Source organism: Cimex lectularius, unplaced genomic scaffold (assembly GCF_000648675.2).
Source record: "Cimex lectularius strain Harlan isolate CLEC.00 unplaced genomic scaffold, Clec_2.1 scaffold132, whole genome shotgun sequence".
In the NCBI taxonomy this organism is placed as follows: domain Eukaryota; kingdom Metazoa; phylum Arthropoda; class Insecta; order Hemiptera; family Cimicidae; genus Cimex; species Cimex lectularius.
This window is the reverse complement of record NW_019392772.1, coordinates 1,257,928-1,281,115: the sequence shown is the minus strand read 5'-3', so window position 1 is coordinate 1,281,115 and position 23,188 is coordinate 1,257,928. Positions and strand designations below refer to the sequence as shown.

The following is a 23,188-nucleotide window of genomic DNA, read 5'->3' as shown; positions in this document are numbered from 1 at the left end:
CTGTTGTTCGGTGGTGCCTTCATAGGTTTTCTTTACCGAAGGTAGCTTTCCTTTTGGGGTTGGTTAGAAACTGCACTATAAACAAATCCACGGCCGGAGCGGATCCGGTAGTTCCGACGTTGGTTGGGCCCCTTGCTTTGTTAGAGATGTCTTCTCTATCTAGATAGCAGGGCACGTTTAATCAGCTATGCATTTCATCACCAAGTGAAAGGTTTTCCAATAGCTATGCGGCACATGGCTGGGAGCATACATGTTGACACCTCTTCGGACGGGGCAAGCGGGAGAAGTCACTACTTCTGTGTCATGCAGTAGTATGGTTTTAATTTTTACGGAATTTAATTTTTATGGAAAGAAAGTCATGAAGAATTATGAAAATAAGGCAGAGATAAATTGTTATTAGTTTTAATAATTGCTAGGGATGTGCTAAAGCAATCACATTAGGCTTGATGTGTTAAACCTTTTTTGGAATAGAACTAGAAACTATAAGAAGACGACAAACAAGGATTCTTTTAATATTCGAAGTATCCGAAAGAGGAAAACATCAAGGACTTTCTTGTTTGAATATTATTTGCACTTCACTCATAAACGCAAAATGTTAAATAATCCGCAACCATCTGACTGCTTAATATACATACTAAATAGTAGGTGGATATTTGTTTTTATTTTATTAAAAATTTTATTGTTTATTATATAAATTTGTACGCCCAGCATGTAAAATTCCTTAGGTTAAACATCCAAGGAACAGAATTCATATTGAAAATTTAATATAGACTAGTCATTCGGAATATTAAAAGACTTTTTATTATATATTTTATACTTTGTAATATTTCTGGATTATTGTCTATTGTTGATGTCTATTTCACTCCTGTTAACCTTCGTCTCAAACTAACTAAGCACATAAATCGATCAAAGTCTTCTTTGGGACAGCAAATTGTTCTTAAAGGGGTCTTTTCCATCCCAGAGAACAGTCCATTCAAAACCGAGGACGATTTGTTACAGATTTCAAATGTACGATTAATTCTTCACACTTAACACCAAATAATGTTTTCAATTGGTTTGAATTGCAGTTTATAAGTGATTTATATACATATTTTTAACTATATACTATACTAACCTTTCGGTAATTGCTTAAGTAGGTTGTTAATGTTTTACCCATGTGACATTTTCCGCTCATTCTTTCAATTTTTTCTCTCATTTTCACTTCTTTCACATTTTATTGACTCTTATGTTTTGCAGTTATCTTCTTTCTATTTTTCCAATTATCTGTCTTCCTGTGGCATTTTCTTCTCTCTCTCTCTCTCTCTCTCTCTCTCTCTCTTTCTCTCTCTTCCTTCACTCGTTTTCATTTCTTTCCTTTTCTACTCACTCTTATGTTCTGCCATTATATATTTTTCCACTTGTCTGTCTTCCTGTGGTATTTTCTTCTCTCTCTCTCTCTCTCTCTCTCTCTCGCACCCTCCCTCCCTCCCTTCATCACTCTTTCAGCAGTATAATTTTTTTATTAAAGATCTGATCTGCTCGTGGCTTGATGTTATTGGCATGGACGAGTAGGAAAATCGACATTGACAAAATATCTTGAAAACTAATTATAATTTTATGGTACGAATGCTTTTCTTTCAACTTGCTTAAACGGGATGGAAAATCAAATAAAAACTACAAAACCTATCTTACGACTAACAAGGGTCAACCACGTTGACGTCTCACAGATTTGTACAAAACATTTTGTGGCGATTCTACACTCCAAATTATCGACACGAACTCGCCACTTCTTACGAAAAAGCCCTGGTTTAACCAAAAAATTTAAAGTTGAAATTTTCCGATTTTTAAAAAAATATTTTTACGCATTCCTAAAAGGATTTTAACGATGGACATACCATTTGGATGAAGAGGATTACGACGGATGTACCATAAAAATACATAAAATATTTCTATAAGAAAATATACGAAATAAGAAAATTATTTGTCAGAAATTAACTTTTTTTTAAATCGAAATAATAGTCCGATTTTACGATACAGTTGTAAAAAGAACGACAATTTCTTTAAAACGAATTATCAACCATGAAAATCGTTCTCCTTGGCTTTGAGATGATGTTAGAGCTTGCACTTGGAATGTCATTCTTGCAGAAGATCGCAGGCCTGCCGCTGGTCTAGAATTTCTGATAGTGCACAGAACAGCTCGGTTAAGTTTCGCAAGAATTCACGTAAGTGTGTGTGCAAAATTGGACTAAAATCTTGTTTTCTGTTAAGGTTTGTTTGAGGGCATCTGTCGGCAGAACATGGTTTGGGGAAAAACAGTGAAGCGATATATCCTCGAATTTTTACTCAGAAGAAGAAGTTATGGAGATGGTCGTGCTATGGTTTGGACAGACATTTCTATGAAAGGTTTCACAAACTTGATCTTCATCAAGGGTTCCCTAAAGCTGCGCGATCCATTGGAGATGTATTATCACAAGAAGCTGTTCTTTATATGCCAGCAATTGGCGACGGTTTTATTATTCATACAGAATTTTTTTAACCGTTTTTTTACATATGCTCATCATATTGGTTTATGCGGCACGAATTTTGACACTTAGATTATTTTACTCTTATATTTTAATTATCTCCAACACGGCCAGAAAGCTCGCCTTTGGTAATAATTTCACCTTGTAATAAATTCTCATTATGGTCTCATTAAATCTGCAACTGGCTTTATGTATAAACGCGTTTGTCAAGTGATCAAGGTTTTGGTATGTTTTCGTGTATAGTAGTACTGATTAAGAGATTACTGATATGCAAAATCTGTATGGTGTATGTGGTACAAGTAATATACTGCATACTTGCAAGCCTTCTTGAATACATACCTCGCTCAACCAGGGTGGTGGAGTACTCGATATTTCACTATCATATTTTCCATCATTCGTTCACAAATGCATTTAGTCAATATAACTTCACTACTTCAATCAGTAGATAGATAGATAGATAGATAATGATGTTTATTTACAATAAAAATTCTTTTACAAAAAAATATTCACTACATAAAACATCCTAGACAATAGCCCACAGGTTGTCTGTCGAGTTGCCAAAAGAAAAAACATAGAAAATACGAATATTAACACTAACAATACTAATACAAATAGTCATAATTTACACAATACTTTATTAATAATTGAAATTATTGATTAGGAACGATCTGTATTTTAGGGAGTACAAAACTTAATTGTAGAGACTGTGCCAGTTCTGCCCATTCAAAAATGAAGTTACTTCATTTTTTTCTCAAAACAATTTTCCAAACGACCTAAGTCTGAATTCCTTTAATATAGGGCACACCCCCAAAAAATGGAAGCCATGCTCATACACACCTAAATTACACAAAGCACAACGGTACGCTTCCTCATTTCTGTGGACCGAGTAATTAAGAGACAGCAACTGACTTCTTGCTTTCATTATCACACTTATCATATTCAAATTATAATTTTTATTTAAATAATGGTGATTTTCTCCTAACTCCAGATTAAGTTCTTTGTATAAACCATGGAAGACAGACCGTTGTGCTCTTAATTTTAGTTTATTTTTAAAATCAGTTCTTAAAACATCTATGAAGCTTTCCACACTATTTTTATTTATGTCGGAGTAATTCAAGGTAGTTAAACCGTGTTGTAGACACAAATTGTCAAATTCTTTTGCCCAAAATATTTTCTTCTCTAGTATTTTCAAGGCCAAAATTAGAGGAAGGCTAGCAGAAGACAATGATAAAACTTTTTGGTTGTATGTCAGATGCAGACTTAATGTGTTGAAAAACAATGGGTCAATCCCTGTCTCTAAATATAAGACATAATCGGGTGTATCCTTTCTTAGGAAAAACAACCTTTTGATTTGTTTTATTTGTTCAAATATTTGTTCAATTTCTCCACACTGTCATACCTTTTATAGCCCCAAACCTGAGCACCGTATAACCATCCCTAACCATCCCTAAACAATTAGTATATAGTATATAGAGCATACTATATCTACCCAGGTGGAAAGTCGAGGCCTTGTGGCCACCTCATTTATCACTATCCTTATCCTTATACGCTCTCTATATGGAGCCAAGGATTGTCATTCTTCAATTATGTGTTGAGCAAGCGATATTTATATGTCGGTCACATACGAGGCATCTTTCATTGAAGTAAATGTCCGTGTGTCAACCGAACATTAAATATTGATGTGTACAACATTAATTGTTATTTGATGAAAATATTTAAAATCCTTTCTCCTTTGACAGCATTGTGTAAACGAATATAATTATTATTTTAACGGTGTGCCATTAGCAGACAGCAAACTTACCTCTAGAGGCAGTCTATCCTTTTTTCCTTTGGTTTTGACACACCTTATTTAAACTTCATGCAACATCTAATCAAACAAATTTGCCGTAAAAAAACACGTTTTCGTTAAAAAAGAATCAATTCTAGAAATTGCGTGCCCTTTGTTTGAGCAGGCGAAAAAATTATTTTATTTTCGATAATCGAAGGAACATGTCAACATGTCAAAAGGCAAGGATTATTAGATTTTATGGCACTTCACCCACTAAAATTAACCAAGAACAAGGACCATTCTGCAACTGTACTTTTTTTAAATTTCCCGGGAAAAAAATGGCGGAAGAAGTGGTATAAAGTAAGTGAAAGAGTTAAAGAAAAATATTCAACGAATTATACAATACTCGTTGAGTTGCGCTAATACGATTATCCACATTTAGAGCCTCCAGTCCCCCTGGAATAAAGCTGCGGTCCAACGCAAAAGGAATGCTAAATAGGTTTGTAGTGTCTTCTCATTTGGATGCTTTAAGAAATCCTTTTTCTAATTGAGTAATTCAATTATTACATTTCTCCGTCGACCTTCTCGATAGTGAAGAAAGGAATCATTGAAAGCACAACAAACGGGAATTGACTTAAAAAAAGCTTGCTCTGGAAACGAGTTAAAAAGCCGTACAAATCATTCACCAAGTTATGTTTTTCTTTTTTAAAAATCATCACATCACGCTTTTATTATAAAGCTCAATGATTAACGAATAACGTGTTCGAACGGAAAATCGTTTTTAAACATTGCAAAATTGACGGGGGAATAATCAAATCAGACGATTTAAGTGCTGAATCGAGGATTTTTTTACCGAATAAATATTTGCTGCCTGGCCCGGACAGAAGTTTCTCGAGAAAGATATATTTATATTCTCAGGATCTATATCTGCGAGGGCGTGAAACGACCTTAGTCGTTAAGGTTCGTCTTTCACGTAACATCATATCACCATGATTCCATTTCTCTGTATAACATATTTCCCCAATACATATAATTAAGTTGCAACTATGTTGTACAAGAATAATTTCTAAAAGTCAAATTAACTCATTAACTAAAGGTATACAAAACGACTTTTAATATACTTTATTTGCAATAAAAAACTTAATTATCTACTAATAATTCTATACTTTAATCTTTCTTAATACAATCTGCGTAATTTTAAATAACTTGTAAAATTAATTTAAAAAATCATATTGAATTAATGATCTGCTTTGAAAATAATTTATAATTTTTATGTCAATCGTAGCTGAGATGAAAAATTAGAATCTCGAACCCACGATCTTCTTCCTTAGTAGCTGTGCTTTGTCAGAATTTTTGTCCAGTGGGCTTCTCACTAAGCATCTTTTGAAAGTTTTCGCCTTATAGTGCGTAAACTGACATTACGATTTCTAACCTGCTGAAATCGATGCTTGATCTGAACAGCGGTAGAATGGCTATTACGAAGTACATTCGAAACAATGACACGATCAACTTACTGAAATTTGACACAACAACGACCTGATCCTTCTTGAGTAACCTCCAGTATTGATGGATCTTAGTATCGATGGAAGACCCTTCAGACAGTTATACTGGGAAAAGCACCCAGGCCAACTGACGACTTCTTAAAAAAATCAATCCCTCTAAACTTTAAAAAGATTTACAGAAATATCAACCTAAAAGAAATTGAATATTTAAAGTTTAAGAATATTTAAATTTAATTTAATTTATATACAAAATCCAATTGTAAACAAAAGTGGGAGATTTTATCTGTATTTTATTTACCTCTTATACTTTGAAACGGACCAAATATTGTTGAAAGAGAATCAATGGAGGATTGTCTGAGAGATAATTTTCAAAAAATAAGGTTGTTAACTTTTTGCATCTCATACAATCTATAAAGTAACTTATGGTGAAAAAACACCCTTTTTGACTTTCATGTTCCTTCCCTTCTATGAATCTCTTCGCGTGCCTCATGCCTGGGGTATTGTTCTACTAAGTTTTGGACTCATTAAGAACCCATTTTTGGGTGCCTCCTTATTTTATGTTAAGGTGTTAGGTCGCTATAAGGGTTCAGGTCCTAGAGAATTCACATTGGTTTTTGGGCCAACATGCCCACTTTTTCATTGCATCTATGTCCTGAATGCCCAGCGCCCATCCCAGGATCAGGTCATTGGTGTCAATGACTTCTGCCAGGACGCTTTTTGCCTTTACCACATGAGCTTAAATGCAACCTGATTGTAAGAGAAAATGGCCATCTTCCTGGAGAGTGTCTCAAGCATATATAATGTAAAGACCAGTCTATTTTTAAATTATTACCAAACAAAATAAATAAAAGGGTGGTAGTCACCTGATATAAGTTTGGCAAAGAAGAAGGAAATGTAAACATTTAATTAAAACATTGTGCTGTAGCGTTTGATGTTTTAGCGAAAATTCATTTTAAAAAAATATATGACTTTTCTTAAATAAAGTCGAATGGAACTGTCAAGTTATCGAGTACACATTTGTAGAACTCTAAATATTTACAGACCATGTACGGCAATTTACAAGGGATCATGCTTAGTCATTGTAATAAATTAACGTAGTAACCTAATAAATTTAATCACAATTTTTTTAATACACCTTAGTGAAATTTGAGGAAATTATTTAAATTTGCAAACTAAAATTATTAAAGATATAACTGTTTAGTCTGTAGTATTGATGTTAAATTTTGGAAATTTTTGATTATAAAAAATAACTAGTTTAACTATTTTTTATAATCAAAAACAATTTTATTTAAGAAAGGTACGAAATAAAAATTTTTATGGAGAGAGAGAACATCATAACATTAAACTAGTAGGATTTTAAAATCTCACTTTACAAATTGCAAAAGTTACATTTCGAGTGATGAAAGCAAATTTGGAAGTTTAGGCAATAAAGATGGCGAAATAACATAAAGTAATAAATTTTATCGTACTACTAACTTGTAAAAATAGTATACATTTCAGATGTGTGCTGTTCTTTTCTTTCGTATTTTGTTTCAGGGTTTTCTCGAAAACTTTATAGAATTTTATATATCAAAACTCAATTGTTTTATGCTTTGTGATTTTCATAACTTCTCATAGCGGCTCGTGTGCTATAGTGCCATAGGCTTACAAGGGAATACCATTTGCTGTCCGGTGCAAACTTTCTCCGTCAATCCAATACAGGAAACGTTATAAATAAGTTGGTGAACTAAGTCGCGGTCCAAGTTTACTTCGACGAATCCAGTAGATTGTAATTTTTTTTACATTTGATGAGGATGTATGAATATGAACTGTTTGTTAGAGCTTTCATCCACTTGAACAAAGTAGAAAATTGTGCAGTTTTATTTTCATTTGAAGTTTTTAAAGCGTACGGTTATGTGTATTAAACTTGAGTAGATTGTTCAGAGAAAGTATATAAGTGTAGCTTCATACTACCATATAAAAGATGAGATATCAAGGAAAGTACTCTGTAAAAACAAGTTTAAAAGAAGAACGAAGTTGCCTGAGATACTTGTGCACACTGTACTGTTTAACCTTCTTTCAGAAAAATTTCTATTATCAAAATAAATGGTAATTTATTTCTACGAAATGTGCGATATATTTATTTATTTATCTATCAGAGTACAGTGTTATGTAATTGTTATATAATCTAATTCAATTCCAGAAACATTAATGTTTAAGGAAAACAACCGGTTTAATTGTGTAAATAGCATAATTCTTCCTTGTTGGTTAACAACCTGGCAAAAGTGAGGATTCATTCTATCGTCAGATGGAGCTTTCCACCCGATAACTCTTCATTTGTAACGTCGAGTAGGACGATAATTTCCGGCACTTCCTCCATTAAAGTAAATTATAGTTATTTCTTGCCACGCTGGATATTACGGCGTTATTGCCCAGTTTGTAATAAAACTCGAGTTTGGAAAGTATTAAGAATAATTTTCTCCGTTTTGAACCTTAGTGACTTCCCCCTTTAGCACTTAACCTTTGGTCTACCGTTTCCGATCTCTGCTAATAATTTTCTCGAAGGATCTTCTTTTCTTTAATGAAGTAAGGAATTTTTTCTCAGAGGTATGATATTTAGGCGTACATTGCACAGGAATAGCTTTCCTAGGCACTTCGGCATTTCCCTAACTATTACAGGGCAGTATGAAACTCTAGACCCAGACGACACTAGTTATCATCTATTAGCTGTTCCATTTTTATGTGATATTTTACATCAGCTCGTATTATATACCTATTTGTATTTGCTAATTATTTCTGTTATGTAAAATTTTTGTTTGTCGTATGTCCGGCATTGGCCCCCAGTATTTGCTTTTTCCTTTAGTAACCCAAGATTCTTTGTAAATGTTGCTAAAGTTTATGCCACAAAGTGAATTTGGTCTATGCATTGTTCCGAGGCTTTCTTTCTAGATAGTATGTCTAGTCTCGTTGCCCAAACACCCTATGACCTGGGACCCACCTCAGAGGTAAGCTATTTGTAAATCCAAGTTTGTTATGGTATTCAAGTAGTTCCTGCAGTTTTTGAGTTGACCTTGTAGACTTAGAGAGTCTTTCGAACTACCTGGATATCTGAATGTATTATCATTTTCGCACCCAAGAGATTCTTTTTATTTATTTCATGTGCACATGTTTTTATGGCAAGCATATCGGTTTGAAACTTGGCTGTGGCGGGGCCTGATGGCTCGTAAAGATTCTCCATCCTTATACCTTACTTGGTTAAAGAAGTAATGTTTGCTAAAAGCCAGTATTACCTTCTTTATGTCTGCGATGTGAGTCAATTGTAACAGAACTGTAACCGATTCGAATTGGTAAAACAAAAAATCAAATAACGGTCTTTTACTGCTAATTTATTAGCGAGAAAGGTCGGACTTCTGCCCCAATTAGCAAGAGGTACATCGGAAATTTAGAGCAGTGTGTCTATAATTTATTAGCGTAAAGGGTGGGGCACTTTTCTCAATTAACCCTAAAATATGTAGTGTGCAGGGGCAGTGTGAATGAAATAATTACATACAAGATTGCATTCGATTGCATACAAGATTTTTTACGAGGCTTCGCAACAGGAGAGGTCCTATCAACCCTCACCCGATGTTTTTCAAAAAAGCCGATTTGTAAGTATATCTTGAATTCGAAACCTTTACCGTCCAATGATGAGCATCGTATCAACGCCTAAACTGTTATGGTCCCGAGAAAGGATACGAAAAATGAATCCAAACATTGCCAATTTTGTAGTTTTTCCTTTTCCTAACATTTAATTTTTATTGCATTCAAAATAAAGTAAATGATAATAAAATAAAATAAATAAAATAAAACCCTCAAAACAAGGATAAAGAAAAAGAAGTGTTATTGTGTTTTGTTTCTTATTATTGTTATGTAGAATTAGTTTATTTATCATATTTGAATGGAATAATAAAATGATAAGGATGAGCCTATACTCATGCTGAGACTGTTGCTAGACTGACTCCATTATTATTAGCCATACAAGCCTATGGGAAATGTGTAAATTATGGAACAAAAATTTAAAATTCTAATTTAAAAAAAACACAGAAATAAATTTTATATGTAATTTAAAATGGGATTTTTGCATACATTTGCCCTTCCAAATTAATAATTTTAAAAGGATAAATTAAAGCTTAGATGGCAATAGGATAAATTAGTTTACGAGTGAATGTTCGGAGTCAGAACTTTATAGCACTCAAGGGATATAGCTAAACTAAGATAGAAAGTTTGGGATGTTAGGGCGTGAAATGACCTTAGCCGTTAAAACGCCCTTAAAAATGAATAATAATAATAAAATAAAATAACACTTACACTAAAATTTATTAGAAATTATGATGTTTCTACAGAAGGAAAATTTAATTATAGGATTTGGAAAAATAACAAAATAAAAGGTTTTAATTCCATAATTTTGTTTATTGGACAAAATAATATTTTTAAACAATTGGTTCCATAAGGAATAACTAATTTCATAAGGAATTTGTCTCCGTAGATGTTGCAACGCTGCACTCAGTTGTTGCAGGTCAACTGGCTGGTAATGATGATCGAAAAGCTCTGCAACTCCCCCCACACGTGCTGAATGGGATTGAGGTCTGGTGCCGAAGGAGGATGGGGCAGATGGGAAATTTCCAGGTTTTTTAAACATTGATGAACAACTCTGCCCCCATGAGGTCTGGCATTGTCATCCAGAAATCGAAAACCCCTGCCAATGAGATCCTTGGTTTAAGCGATGTATTCCTTGATAATTTCTTGGACTTAACGGACTGCGGTGAGGTTTTCTTCAACAATATGGAGGCCAGTTCGTCCTCCAGTGTAAATCCCAGCCCAGACCATTACACCGCCTCCTCCAAACTGCACTTGAGAGAGCAAACTGTCGCATTGTACGTATCCCTTGTAGTCGGTACTCTCTTCGGTACTTCATTTAGGAACTGGCGGGCACTACGGAAAGGTTACCGTCTTCCAGCAATGAAGATATTTCTGTCCTCCCTTAGCGTCGTAATGCGTTGAGATCCACTGTCAGGCCTCCTATTGGCACTTCCAGTCTTTCGAAATCGGGCTAAAGCCCGGGAGACCACGATCTGAGAATGGCCAACTGCCTCTGCGACATCCACTTGCCGGTGATCTCCATGACTCATACTCATAATAATATTGCGAACTTCTTGGTCAAAATGATGTCTTCTCTTGGTTAAAGAGAATACAACTGGATTAAAATGGAGAAAAGACAAGAAGAGGTGTTTGCTTACCAAATGAGTAAACTTCATCTTTACTATTCTTACGTAAATCCGTTATTAAAAATGAGGATTAACATTTTTTTACCTTTGGTTTGTATTTTCCTTTTTTTTAAATCCAACTAACAAGAATACATCGGTTAATTTAATTAAAATTTATAATATAAGAATAAATTACAAATATCCTTATTCATTTTTGAGCAGTTTATATAAATGATATTCACAGCCTGTCGATTCAATTTTTCTTATGAAGTTTTGCAATTTAGAAGAAAACAGCGCTAGTTAAAGATGCAGATTGAAAAATTTATTGAGAGTTTCTTTTAAACAGAAGTGATATTTTCTGATTTAAAGGTGCCAATGGCACAATTCGTGGGAAACCGATCCATCATTGATCCCTCGCTCTTATCCGAACTGACAAAATTTCATCACTGCGTTTTTCTTCAAATTTATGATAAATTACAGTTTTTAAAAATATTTAGGTATAAAGTTTATCTACTTGATTATAACCGATCTCCACCGATAACGGTGAAAAATAAACCTACTTACATCGTAATTTAAATTAAAAAATTCTTAGAGCCGCTTTGGAATTCGTGGCCTGTATGTTAGAGCTAAATCTGAAAATCTTCATCACATATAATCTAATGGTTTATCGAATTTAATCGAAGTTGGTATTCATTTTGTTTGTATATAATTTTTTTTTGCATTGTGTATTAATAAATATATACTAATCATAAAGTAAATTTAAAATATACATTTAACAAACAATTACATGATGGCAATGTGTCTGATATCTTTAATAAAACATCCACTGTTATTCCGTTCCATTATAATAGGGAAAGGGATGGATCAAAACATATCTCGGACGGCCTGACTAAAAAGGAGGAAATGCGAAATGAAGAGACGCCAATCTCGAGAACAACTGGTCCATTTGACGGTCACATTCCATTTATAGCACAAAGGAGCAGTTCCTGTCGGCCGAGATTTTCCATGACCCTGAGGCACCGTTCCATAGATAATATAACGCACGCATCAACAACAAATGACGCCGTCGGATTCACCCGGTTAAATGTCCTGAGGAAGAACATTTTTTTTTTCTCCATGAATAGCAAATATGATCCCGGCGATAATTTCACAAATCCAAGTAGTCGATATTTACATTTATTTTTGGTGTTTATTGAGCTACGATAACTTCACGAGCCCGCCACTGAAGGCTAAAAATTTTACGACTTACTGTAATATTTTACAGCCCATGGGTGAATCATAAAAAGTGAAATCCTGGGAAAACGTGAACTGTGTGCTCTCGAATGTAAAATAGTAATACGATATTTATGGTCTAAAAAAACTTTGTACTTGATCCCTTTTTTAAAATATCTTACATTTTTAAACACTATTGTTTAGTACCTAACATTATCTAAAATTAAAATTTACATTTTTAAACCTTCATCCATTCTCTGATATTTTCAAATGATATTTGTCAATTTTGTTTTTCTCTTTGGTCCTTCATCATTGGTCTTATTTTATTGATACCTCACATTAGATCTTAACATGAATTTTTATAAAGACAACGTACTGACATAACAGCTAGTCGATGTTTAATGGTAAAATTACTACTGACACATTTAATTTATTACCATACATTTAAAATTTACGTAACTAAAAACTTTTATCGTGCTCGGCGTTTTTGAAATTCAATAAATATTTGTCAGCCTTGAAAACAAAATCGAAATAATTTTTATGTCAATCGCTCGTAAATATTATTAATTGCCTTCAATATATTTTGTCTTTAACCTGATAATTTTATAACTGTAATTAATATAATACAGGATATGAAATGTAAAAACACATATGATAGAAGGCTTTAAATGCAGTAAAATGGCGTATACCAGGTTTTATAACTCACTCCGTCAAGAAGATATTTTTTAATGGTTCTTCACACACACACACACACACACACACACACACGAGAGAGAGAGAGAGAGAGTGAGAAACGGACACGGACACATACACACACACAAAATCGTCCATTACATATGCATATTTTATGAAAATTGAAGTAGTTTTTAAATTCTACCTTAAATTGTATAAAGGTGAGTCATCTCTGGTATTTCACAATATATCACTGATATTTCATTCGTTTAACTTAAATCTTAAGACGACAAGCCATCGTCAGAGAGGAGGGAACCTCAAACTTTTAGCTTGTTAGCTAATTAGGCAAGTCTGTAAATTAGGATTTGTTGCTTCTAAATATGTTAAAAATGAAAGATAGACGTTTATGTTTTTTGATTCCAATATCGTTGTTTAACTGGAAGATAGCTAATAATACTTCAACGAACAGAACCCCTTTTCCTGACTATTAGCTTAAGTTTTTCATTTAATAGCACAATTCTGTCATCGCGTTCGAATTAAATCATCCATATCTCTCCAATCCTTGAATGTTCCAAACTTCGGGTTTTTTGAGGTGCGATTAACCGTACTCCTCGAAAAAAAAAAAACGAAACTTATTGAACGAAGCCATTCCTGTGAAATAGGTCAATCTCTCGGAAGATTGGTCACAGTGTAGTGAATTTTTGAAATTTGTCACAGATTTTACAGAATTTAAATTTTCATGTGTTTGCTAAACTGCAATTAGTTGGAATGAAAGAGTTCATTACATGTCTCATTCGTTACACAATTTAAAGTAGTGAATAAAAACGACGTGATTTGATAATTTTGATGAAACATGCAACATAAGTGTTAGAGAAAAACTTTTTTTTTATGGATTCCACAATATTATCATTGGAACCCTTTTTTCCACCTCACAACGAATTTTCCTATAATTCCTGTCATAAAGAAAGAGCTTACTTATCGTACAAGTACCCGTTTGGTATCACGGACGAGGGGTCAAACCACTTTACAATACATATTTCATCCTATAATCCTTCAAAAAACATGAGCTTTGCCAGGATTATAACCAAGAACCGCTTGCATGACAAATATGATTCAACTCGACCACTGCGTTCGTCTGAACTCTCCTGTAGTAGTTATAATTGACCTTAAACAAAAAGTATAATTAATTAACGTATTAATTACATTTGGACAAGAAAATGATTTGTTTACTTTCGTGCAAAGATAAATTTTGAGTTCAATATTGAAAGACATTTTTTTGGGCAATTTTAATTTTTAAATTATACCGGTTTTATAACTATAACAATAATAGTTAAATTGTTAGCTATTATTTCATTTATTAAGGGTAGTTATATCAAGTTAACTATAAACAATTAACTTAGAATCATGTTAATACTAAAACTAATCTCATCACCCTTGATTTTCCAATAAACTAAGAAATAAGTATAATTAAAAAAAATAGGTTGATACATTTTGGTGTATAGTTTATTTATTTATTTTTACTATACGTTCTAAAAATTATCCATTCCCAGCAAATAAAATAATTATAAATGTATAATTAAGTAGTAATTAGGTATTTATGAGTTCATGATCATATCACGTTATACAAAAAGAAAGAGCAAAATTTCTTTCAGTTCATTCAATAATAAAATATAAGTAAATTTGCAAGGGTTTGCAACAGCAGAGTTCATATAAACCCTCAGGGTGACGGTGTTTTTGAAAAAAAAAACATTTGTAAGTATGTCGGGTTCGAATGCAATCGGCCGCTGGATTCGAACCCGGGACCTTTACCTTACAGTGATGAGCGGCGTGTCAACGCCTAAACCGTTGCGACCACCGACGCCCCTAAGTAAATTTTAAAGTAAAAGAATATAGAAAGTTATTAAGTACGAGAATTATAAATTATAAAATTTTTCTTTGTGGTGTTGGGAATAGTTGAGCCGTTCGGAGGTGATTTATAGAAAACTACGGGCGCGATTTATTACAACTTCTAGCAATTGCAACAATAAATTATAGAAATAAAAAAAATAATATCTCTCTCTTTCCTTATTCTTAAATTTTCTTTTTACTAATCGTTAATTCAAAGTTTCGGAACGTCTATCTACAACCGGTGTCGGTGTGTGTAACTTGTTTTTACAAAGGTAAAGATAGAGAGAGAGAGAGGGAGAGAGAGAGAGGGAGAGAGAGAGAGAGAAGAGGAGAGTGAGTGAGAGAGGGCGATAATGAGAGATTTTGGCAGTAATATTTTTTTTTTGACCAAGGCTTCCACAAAGATCCAGTTTAAACGGATAAATTGTCCATACGAGATGCTTACATTAATTTTTTTATGCCCATCACTTAAGTTGCAGTTTAATTCCCATGTTGAAATATTTTATAAAACGTTTTTAAACAAACAAGTATTTTCTGTTGTTCATGAATATCTCAGATTAGATGGTATTCTGTTGTATTCAATAATGAGATCATAATATCTTCCGAAATCAGTATACCGTCTATTTTGCACCTCTCACAAAAAGAGAAACTTCTTTTTACAGTCTACTGGATCTCAAAGAAGACTCGTGCCTTGACTTAGTTTACCATGCGCACTCCCTTTAGAAAGTTTCCTATGAGGAAGGCAAAGTTTACTCTTCTTCACGTCCCCTTGCATTTTTTATTGTTGAAAATTCATTGCGCTCTTGAGAATTCTGGAAAAAGAGTGTGATAAAAGGCTTCTAGGAAATTTTAGAAAGGCAGTGCTAGATCAGACCCAGGAAGTACCAACGTGGATTTATTATTCGGTTAATTGCCATTTAATAAATCAGTTTATTAAATTGTTAATTTGTTGGTTCCAATTCATTTTAAACATAAATTTAGTGAATATGGCGAATGAGCTTTTTGAAGAAACATCTATAAACTTAAAATGTAACAGTTATTTAGTATGAAACTCCAAAACAATTCATTTTTATTGGAAAAAAAATATTATTAAAGAATTAAATTCACTAATTTCGTGGTCAACTTGACCAACTAATATATTACAAATAATTATAGTTGTTAGTTGAGATGAAAAAGTCAATGGCACGAGTGGGATTCGAACCCACGATCTTCGGCTAGATACGCCGCTGCTCTACTACTTGAGCTATCGTGACCGAGTGGATCAAGGTCACGATAGCTCAAATGGTAGAGGAGCGGCGTATCTAGCCGAAGATCGTGGGTTCGAATCCCACTCGTGCCATTGACTTTTTTATCTCAACTAACAACTATAATTAATTGTAATTATTAAAGAAGTATACATATTAGGGATCAAAATGACAAAAATATAAAATGTTTGTAAAAAATTATAAATCCAACGATTTTCATCAGATGTTTACGAACAAGTACCCAAGTACAAAATCCTTACTCTGGATTAGAGCAGAAACGGTGTAAAGAAGATAAGATCGACGCGAGCACTTTTCCAGTGAATATAATTTATGTTTATCTATCAGTCCTACGACTGAGGCATTTTAACGTTCTCTCAGGCATAAATATATCGTAAAGATGAAACGTAACGTTAAGATGTAAAAAATAATAATATTAAGATATAAAAATATAAAACAGTCTTATAGTTTATTGATATTTAATAGCACATTGTATTTAACTGTAATAAAGTGTATTAACTTATTTTATATTAATATATAACATAATACATTCACTTTTAAAGATTACTTGATCTCTCTCTTTCTCTTTCTCACTCACTCTCTCTCTCTCTCTCTCCTTTTTCTCTCTGTTTATTTCTTTTTCTCTATCAATCTGGCTGTCTCACTTTTCAGTTTTATCTGTCTCTATCGCTATCCATATTTCTTTCTTTATCTCAGTCTCTATCGCTGACTTTTTGTCTAACTTNTCCTCCTGTCTGTCTCTCGTTTCATTTTTATCTGTCTCTATCTCTATCCATATTTCTTTCTTATCGCTGACTTTTTGTCTATCTCTCTCTCTCTCTCTCTCTCTCTCTCTCTCTCTCTCTCTCTCTCTCTCTCTCTCTCTGTTTATTTCTTTTTCTATATCTATCTGTCTGTCTCTCATTTCATTTTTATCCGTATCTATCTTTATCCATATTTCTTTCTTTATCGTTGTCTCTATCTATTTATCTATCTCTCTATCTATCTATCTATTTATTTATCTCTTGTGCGGGTGTGGGTTTAACTTAGTTCTTCATCGCACAATTACCAAAAGGTATAACATGTGCTCTGAGGTAATATGAATAAAGATCAGGGTTTGAAGGTAATTTAATGTTGGTGCTTCTTTCTCATTTACCATGGGGCATGCTTAATACTCGGAGGCAGTATAAATGCCAATCAGACTTTTGTTTTTAAATGTATCCTTTTATTACATGTGTGTAAAATGTGCGTGATTATTTTATGTATATTCTTATCCTTGACTGCCATAGACTTGAGGAATAGAGAGGCTGGCTACAAAATGGAGACACGAAAGAAAATATTACTAGGCTGCAAAGCCAGAAAATGTATTACAAGGATTAAAATGCAAGAAAAAAAGGAACAGCAAAGAAAAGAAGGCTGATATTGGTCGGCAAACTGGCCCAAAAACTATCCAAAACATTAAAATAAGCTTGCTTCGATATACGATATTTTCCTTGCCTTCCTTTTAAAGTTAGTGGTTAAAATTAAAAACCATTAATGTTTCATTCTGAATAAAAGATTTAGAAGATTATCCATAACTAGAGATTTTATAAGTGCATGACCAACATAGCAAAATATTAAATGAACGAGCAATGTTGTTTTAGGACTGACATTTGTACTGGTTATGCAAATATATAAACACAGTTGAATTATATATCGCTGATACATTCTTGACCTTTATTGACAATACCCCACCGTCAGTGCTGATGTATAATATTGCGTTTAGACACTGAAAATGGCGGGTTGTTTGTCCGAAACCCATTTTCGGTTAATCCCATCGTAAAATCGAGAATCTATGTCGTTCATGTTGCGGTCCCTCGGGGTTGTAAGCATCCTTGAGAGCAGAGAAGGACCTTGAAGAGAACTGTGAAACAAGTGGATTTGGTAATTTATGTTCAGGCGTGCAGCTGACAGCCACCTTCAACATTGATAAGCATTTCCATTAGGTTGGATGAAAAATAAATAAAAATACAGCACAAACGACAATTTGCTGATTTTGAATTGGTTTTGTACTAAATATTCCCTAGAAAGGCGTTCATGTATAACGTGACGGTATTTTCTGGATCAACGGGCATAAACATTTGCTGTGTATGAAAGTAAATTAATTTGAAATGTGCCAATCTTCTTCATTTAGACCTAAATTAAGTTAATATTGTTTTGATCTGACATAGACAAACGTGTTTATATATAAGTATTTCTATGGCTGGCATCCTTAAAAGGATCTCATCTCTTCCCTTAATTTGTCAGTTAAAGTCTAGAACATACAGATGTAGTTTTAAGGTCTATTTTTCCTTTTTTTTATTCAGATCAATATTATTAAAAACTAAATTAATCCATATTTGCTTAGTGGTCATAAATGACCACATTAATTATTCCAATTAATTATTATATTTATCTAAGGGTTTTCACCTCAACCAAAAACCTTAGATAAAATAAAAAAATAATTAATAAAAACGATTTTTCATATTGTTATATTTTAGTTTAAAGCGTCAAAGCCAGGAGGAAATTATATTACCTCTCCAGACCACGCTGAGACTTAAATGTTAAATCGGCTGGCCAACTTTAGCTTTCGATAATTAGATGCAAGAACTCCCAAATTGCCTCAGGATCTTATTAATGATCGATAGAGCTTTAAAGCACTTTGACAATTACACGGTGTTCCGTCAAAGGAATATCCGCTTCATCACAAGGTTATAGGAAGTATGGATAATTTGATTATCATCCCTGGTTCAAGTTTGGAAGAAAATGATTTCACCTGGACAGGAGTCTGTACGGATGTTTTTTCGTTCCTTTCATCAAAATACAATCCCGATGAGGCGAAAAACTAGCCAAAAATCAAACTCTAATAATCCGTTATTTATGGGCAAACCTATTGTTAGAGATGCATGCGATAAGATTTTTTGTGTTAAAAAATATGCTGTTTAATATATGTATATATCATGGTTAAAAGTTCCAACAAGATTGAGATGAGACAAACTTGCCCACACGAATTTACAAAACTTCATTACAAAATGCAATCACATCCGCTCTGGTTCATAGCCTACTTCATCGAGCCGTCCATTTGAAAGCCGTAGGCCATTTCTCTTCTGCATGTTTTATCAAGCTTGCCCAATCCTCATGGCGAATGTATAGCTCCCCGCATAGCCGACTCGGAGAAAATGGCACAATAAATGCTTTTGAAATATTAAAACTTACGTTTTATCTATTTTTACCCCCTCCCCAACTGATTGTACTGGCTCAAAACAGGAGAAATTACCTGATAAATAATAGATAATGAAAGGTTGTTTTGAGACGTGAGATGGGTACTTTTCCCTATACCAATACGTATCAAGTAATATATTGATTATAATCATCCCACCCGGTATACGTTCCTCGACCCAATTACTCTTAAAAGCTTTCCATCAATTTTATTAAACCAAGATAGAACTGTGTCCTTCCGGGGACAAAATATTCACTAATACACTCCATTCGTTTCACTCTCCCCATAGGAAAGTTTTGTATTTCGATGTTATTTGGTTTTCTTTCAAAAATATTACCGCATTACCGTCTGGGCCAAAACGTAGTTTATTACAGACGAAAAAAAAGATTGATTGATAGAAATCGAGGGAGACAATAAGAAGCTTTATAAACATAAAAAGTGTGAGAGATAAGGAAGGATAAAAAACATTCAGAAAGAAAAATGAGCGTAATAACATTATGCAAAGATAAAAATTGAGGGAGATTGAATAGATAGCTAAAGGTAATAACTAGCAATATGTAAAAAGTAGCAGAGACAAAGAGTGAGATTGGTTTGTCCTAATAGATAAAAATAAAAATGAAAAATAAGATAAAAGAGACAAGGAAAATATAAACGTACTGCATTTTATTTTATTTGGTGTTAATTTTTAAACTTCTCTTGGAAAGTTCTTGATTTCGGCATAGCAAAAGAAGAGAGCCATTTACTCACGAAAGCCTTTACTCACTACCGCATTATCTCGTTTCTCCACGTTCTTTTCTTAAGGGGGCCAAAAAGTGTTGTTTAAATGACCCCTCAAGGAACCGGTGTTTTTGGAAACAAAATTTCCTTGTCCGAATTCAGGGCAGATCCATTCAAACCCGGCACCTTACCCTCCACTGACGAGCCGCCGTATTACGGACGCCCCGGTCTCTAAGATGTGAAAATCGCTGATTGATAAGTCAAAGCTACAGGATAGACGATCAAATGGAGTCCATTTCATTTCGTCTAATTTTTAACCAGCTAGAATTTACTGCCGCATAAGGCTCGTTGCCGGGGAGGAAGGTGACGTCTCAAGTCGGTTGGCTACCTATTTTAACGATAGTAACCTTTGACTCAGACAAATGCTAATAATAAGCGTTGCGCGTTCAAAAAGTCAATATGTACAATTCCACGCCGGCCGACAAAAAAAGTAGCAGGAACCTTGCCAGCAGAAAACTAAATCTTCGCTTTTTCAAAGGCTACCTCCCCTTTCCTTTATCACCATACTGTTTTTTGTACTTGCGTGTTTGCAGGTAACAATTTTATTCAAAAAATGATTTATTAAAGCGTGATAAAAAATCCTGGCAAACGTCTCGATTTCTCTTCTGCAGTCAAAAAGGACCCTTCCGGCTCCTTTGTCACGATATTTTGTCAGCCACGTAGCTTATTCGAACTCGTTCTGTTAATTCAGTTTCAATATGTAAAATTCCACGCCGGTCAACAAAAAGGTAGCAGGAACCTTCCCAGCAAAAATCTGAATCTTCGCTTTCTAGATAGCTACCTCACCTTTCCTTGTCACCGTACTTTTTTTTTAACTTATTCGAACTTGTTCTGTTATTCAGTTTCAGTCAGACGTCGATCGCTATCTATTAGGTTAAATAATCAGTAAGAATAATAAAATAAGCAAGTAACAAAAAATATATAGAATGAGAGGAATGGGATTAATAGATCGTAATAGATGTAAGTGAGTAAGGAGAGAAAGAGTCGGAGTGAGAGAGAGCAAGATAAGAGATAAAAATAAAAAAATGAAAGATGGATATAAAGAATTTAGAATAACAAACCAAAATAGTACAAGAGAAAAATAAAATAGATATAGGATGAATATAATGAAACAGATAGATGGACTGGTAAAGAAAGAGACAGTGAGACATAGCAGAAGGTACAAGTCTAAAAGTAAGACAGAAAGAAAAAAAAAAAAATTATGTATACAAAATATTGTTCTTTTTTCTTGCTGGACATGACTCGTACAGAATTTGGAAATGACCAATATGATTATAGTCTTAATTATTTTAGGTGGACTAAAGGACAACTATTTTTAAGAACATAAGAATTTTCAACAGCACGATTGATATCTGGTAAGAAATAAGATAAAAATTGCCTCTTAATGTTTTGAAGTACTATTTTCTCTTTCTAATATAAAACTAAGTATAGTTTGTACAATGTATGTTATTTACTATCGAGGAAAATAATTAACACAAAAAATATTAGAAAGAGAAGCAAACAGACAGAGAGAGACAGAGTTAGAAAGACAGACAGACAGACAAAGAGAGTTACAAGATGTCCATACAAGATAATGGTTACACTGAATTTTACGCAACATATTATTTCAATAGTTTTGTCTTATTTTATTGCTTTTAAATTACATGTTTATTTTTTATATAAATCGGAGAATATGGTACTAAATAATAATGGGCAGTATTATGTTTAATACGAGTAGGGACCAATGGGCGCCGAGCCAGCAAATTTGATCATTAGTCAAAGTTGGAAAACGACTTTGGTGGCAGGCCTTTGCAATTCGAACTGCTTGGCACACACAAAAAAACGGGAGGAAAATAAAGTTTTCAACCTCATAAAGAAACCGTCTTTTTTTCAAGTTTTCAAGGGTGCAATACAGTGAAAGGTAATTTGCCCTCTCAGATACCACTCTTGGAGAGGGGAAGAGATCAGCCCTGTTTCATCCGGAAAGGCCATAAATAAAACGCCAAAAGCTCCTTGGGCGAACAATTTTTTATATCAGAAACTGCCTATTATAGCGTTATTCTTAGTAAATATAATACTCGTATTTATGTTCTTTTCAATCTTTATTATTATAAAGAATTCTATAATTCTATTGTTTTATGTGTTTTTTTATAACAGTCTTATGCCAGAAATAAACACAACTGAATAACTTTTGTTTTCTTAATAAACTTCTCTTCGTGGAAAATTAAAACACCAAATCATATTATATAATCTCGTACCGAGTGACTTAAAAAAAGTTCCTAATTGCATTATCATTAAATTATTATGCTAAAATTGTGTCTGATATTGATTAACATTTCTAAATCTTCTTAATTTGTTCCAGGATGGTATGCTAAAGCAATTCTCCCGGCTGTTTAAGTAAGTTTGAATTTATTATAACTAATCCCTTTCATTTTCTCTTTTCATTTGTTTTGTACATTAATTTACATGTGCATTTCTCTTTGTGCTAAACCCGCATAGCTCTGAAGTCATGCAGGTTTAGCCTATTCAACGGTCGGACTCTTATTGGACACGATTGCGGTTCTGTGTTCGAAACCCAGGACAGCCCGTGGAATATTAATTGTTAATAATGTTTAAAAGGTATTGTAATGTGGTTCTGACCTCTCGTCCGCGACACTCAACAAGTAGTCGAACGTTAAATCATGCAGGATAAAATTTCCCGATTAAGGTCGGTTAATAATTGTTTGGCCTTCAAAGCAACTTGGGAGCAATTAGATTTTTTGTGGACTGTGTTTTCTTAAGTGATTCATTTTTTATCAGCTGTTACCCATGAAGTGATGGGTCCCGAGAGTGACGTTAGAGTGGATTCCGAAATCCGCCAAATTTCTTTCGATGAGTTCGTGTAGGATCCATGAAGAACTGCTTTTGAACAAACCCATTGGATGAAGTTTCCAATGTTAGTGTGGGAAAGGATTAGCATCTCTCCTAGTTCTGGGGTCGTTAATAAGAGATTTCCTTCTAGCCTATGCATCAATATGTCGTCGTCAACCTCAGAAGGACGTCAACTTTGCGTCTCATCTTCAAGAACAAAATTTCCTTCTCCAAATCGAGCAAGCCACCGTTTGTGCTTGCTTCTAGTCATTTTCAGTACCAAATACTGCACATAAATGTTGCAGCATCTGCATTGTACCTTTTTGGAATTAATAAACA

At 33.7% G+C, this 23,188-nt stretch overlaps 1 protein-coding gene across 2 annotated transcripts in view; it reads left to right on the top strand.

The window, feature by feature from the left end:
- LOC106672074 overlaps window positions 1-23,188 on the top strand; it is a 186,244-nt gene that overhangs the window by 46,486 nt on the left and 116,570 nt on the right. For both annotated transcript variants that reach the window (XM_014403204.2, XM_014403202.2), the window contains exon 2: window positions 22,362-22,396. The gene's annotated coding sequence lies outside the window, so the exon portion shown is untranslated. The remainder of the gene's footprint in view (window positions 1-22,361; window positions 22,397-23,188) is intronic.